The sequence below is a fragment of the Schistocerca piceifrons genome, chromosome 4 (assembly GCF_021461385.2).
Source record: "Schistocerca piceifrons isolate TAMUIC-IGC-003096 chromosome 4, iqSchPice1.1, whole genome shotgun sequence".
Taxonomy (NCBI): Eukaryota; Metazoa; Arthropoda; class Insecta; order Orthoptera; family Acrididae; genus Schistocerca; species Schistocerca piceifrons.
The window spans coordinates 817565828-817569621 of NC_060141.1; positions in this window are offsets into that span (position 1 = coordinate 817565828).

Here is a 3794-nt window from a genome sequence, read left to right on the forward strand (position 1 = left end):
AAAGCCTTTTAAAGGCCTGACTCAAAGAGATCACCGCGCGTATTTATTTATTTATTTATTTCGTATTCCATTAATCCGTATTGTGATAAATCACCAGGATGTGGAATGAGTCATGATTACATACAACAGATATAATACACATATATAAAATGACAAAAATGTACCATAAGATTATGAATAAGTTTGTAGGTTAAAATCAAATCAAAGGTATAGCTCAAGTAATATAAAACAATACCTAAAAAGGAAATATAGTACATTTTCCAAATTAAACAAATAATACACATATATAAAATGACAAAAATGTACCATAAGATTATGAATAAGTTTGTAGGTTAAAATCAAATCAAAGGTATAGCTCAAGTAATATAAAACAATACCTAAAAAGGAAATATAGTACATTTTCCAAATTAAACAGTTAATGTGATCTATAGCAAACAAATTTTTATCAGTATAAAAAATCATTGCTTTATCTGTAGATACTCATCAAGAGAATAGAAGGAATTTACCATTAGGTATTCTCTCAATTTACATTTAAAAGTAGGTAAGACATTAATGTGATCTTTAATACCTGATGGAAGGGAGTTGAAAATTTTTGTGGCTGAATAATGAACACCTTTCTGAACAAGACTTAAATGTTTCAGATCCCTGTGTAGATCATTTTTAGACCTAGTATTATGATCATGACATTCACTATCAGTTTTAAAAAGAGATAGGTTGTTAGAAACAAAAATCATCAAAGAAAATATGAATTGAGAGGTAAGTGTTAATATTTGTAACTTATGAAACAGACTTCTGCAAGAATATCTTGGATGAACACCACTCATGATTCTAACAGCTCTCTTCTGTGCAGTAAATATTTTTTTGGCTAAAGGCTTGTTGCCCCAAAATATTATGCCATACGACATGATAGAATGAAAATAACCAAAGTAGGCAGCTTTAGTAGCGTCCTCATCACCAATGGGGGTGATTACACGCAGAGCATAAGTTGCCACACTGAGCCTTCTATGTAGGTCTGAGATATGCTCAGACCAGTTCAGCTTGCCATCAATTAGAATGCCCAAGAACTTAGATGATTCACAGTGTAGTATATTTTGGTTACCACAGTTTAAGTGGCATACTTCATTTTCTTGTTGAGATGTGTGAAATTGCATATACTGAGTTTTCTGAATGTTTAGAGTTAGTCCGTTGCACTTAAACCAGTGTAGGATGTCAACGAGTACAGCATTACATTTATTTTCTAGGTCACTGTTAGTTCGACTTTCAAGCAGAATAGTGGTGTCATCGGCAAAAAGAGTAAATTTACACTCGGTGTCTGTGCAAAGTGGGAGATCATTAATGAAGATAAGGAAAAGCAAAGGTCCTAGGATGGACCCCTGAGGCACACCACACTTTAATGTGCCCCAATCAGAAGAAATGGGACTATCATTGGCACCATTAATTATCACCTTCTGTTTTCTGTTTTGCAGATATGATTCTATCCATCTACCAATGCTACCTCGCAAGCCATAAAAATTAGCCTTATGTAAGAGAATGTTGTGGTCCACACAGTCAAAGGCCTTAGACAAGTCACAAAAAATTCCAATAGGTGACATTTTATTATTTATTGACTCTAAAATTTCATTTGTGAGAGAAAAAATAGCCTGCTCAGTTGATCTACCTTTTTGGAAACCAAACTGGTTTCTGTTGAGTATGTTGTGGCTGTTAAGATGTTCTACAATTCTTGTATACATTAGTTTCTCTAATACTTTTGAGAAACTACTTAGTAGTGATATTGGACGGTAGTTAGATAAATTAGTTTTGCCACCCTTCTTGAAAAGTGGTTTCACAACGGCAAGCTTTAATCTCTCTGGGACAACACCTTGCTGGATAGACTCATTAAAAATGTGACACAGGACTTGACATATGTGGTCACTACAATGCTTCAGTATTTTTGGTGAAATGTTGTCAATACCAGTGGAATTTTTATTTTTTAAGGCCTTGATGGTATTTTTAACTTCAGTAATAGTAACTGGGGCAATACAAATTGGGTCATACGTGTTAGGGTTAGCTCTGTGTAATAAATGCGTAGCAGCATTTAAGGAACCGTTACAACCTACTTGTTCTGCTGCAGTTATGAAGTGATTGTTGAATATGTTGGAAACTGTTACAGGATTATGAATAACCTCATCCTTATAGCTTATCTCTGTGGTATTAACATTCTTGTTACTCTTGCCACACTCTCTCTTTATAACATTCCAAACTGCTTTTATTTTGTTCTCAGATTTATCAATTTCAGACTTAATATACAGGCTCTTGGATTTGTTTATCACCCTTTTTAAAATTTTACAATATAACTTAAAATGAGACCTTTCAAGGGGATCATTTGATACTCTTAGTGAGGCATGTAACTCCCTCTTAGTCCTGCAAGAAATTTTTATACCTCCAGTAATCCATGGTTTACTGGAAGAAACCTCATTGTTCTTTCTGACAGTTTTTTTTTGGGAAAGCCATTTCAAATACAGATATAAATTCATTTAAAAAAAGGTTAAATTTATCATTAACATCTGATGTGCTGTACACTGGCTCCCAATCTATCTGTGACAAATAGTCGTTAAAGGCAGACACAGTTTCAGTGTTTATGCATCTATAGGACCTATAGGTGTGGGAGATTTTATTGCACAAACTGATGTTATTTACTTTCAGAAGTTGTCCATCATGGTCAGACAGGCCATAAATTACTTTGCTCACACTAGCACTGTTGACTCTATTCTTGTCAATGAAAATATTATCTAGAAGGCTCTTGCAATTTTCTGTAACTCTAGTGGGCCAGGTAACCATCGCAGCCAAGTTGTAAGAATTCATTAAGTGGTCCAGGTCAGTTTTGAGGTTGTTATCAGTTAAGAAGTTGACATTAAAGTCACCTACAATTATTAAATTTCTAGTTTTAGAGAACAATTTGGTCAAAAGAGATTCTAACTTATTCATAAAGATGCAAAACTTCCCTGCTGGAGCTCTGTAAATTGCAAGCACAGTAAGTAACATGTCCTTTGCAGAAATTTCAGTCCCGCAAACTTCAAAATGTTGATCTACACAATACTTACTTAGATCTAAAGATTTATAAATGATTTTACTGTCTATATAAATTACAGCACCACCTTTCTCCTTACTTGTTCTGCAGTAATGAGTAGCTAGATCATACCCATCAAGCTGCAGCCCATCAATTCCAACTGTTACATGATGCTCAGTAAGGCATAAAACATGAGGACGGTCAACAGTGTCCGTGTCCCCTAAGTTTACAGATAAAAACTCTAATTTACTTTTGAGACTTCTGATATTTTGATGAAGAATAATAAGATTCTTATAGCTACCTCTACTGTCCTTCTGCTGGTCTGCTTGTCCATTAACACCGTTAGTCCCCGTTGCACTCAAAACTGTGTTGGATACATTAAGACCTATGTCGCAGCTGGAGATTCGTTCACTAGATGTCGTTGGCGAGGTCTGGTGGGTGCTGGCCATAAAAAATCACTGTTTCTTTTTGGAATTCTTCTTTCTCTCGTAGAAAATCAGGGATTACCTTTTATCCTTGGAGATACTGCATCGGAATTATTTTCCAGTCCTTGAGGTTCTTTGGGTGGAACTTCATCATATGGTATTAATATGTCATTGGCAGTGACAGGGTGAGACACAGCTATACATCTGTTTCTTTTATTCACATTGGTTCCCTGTCTATCTTGGCATGAATTGGTTTCTACAGTACCGGTACAAAATCTGACCTTTCTTGCAGAGCTGGTTGTAAGTGTTTTTACTACATCACA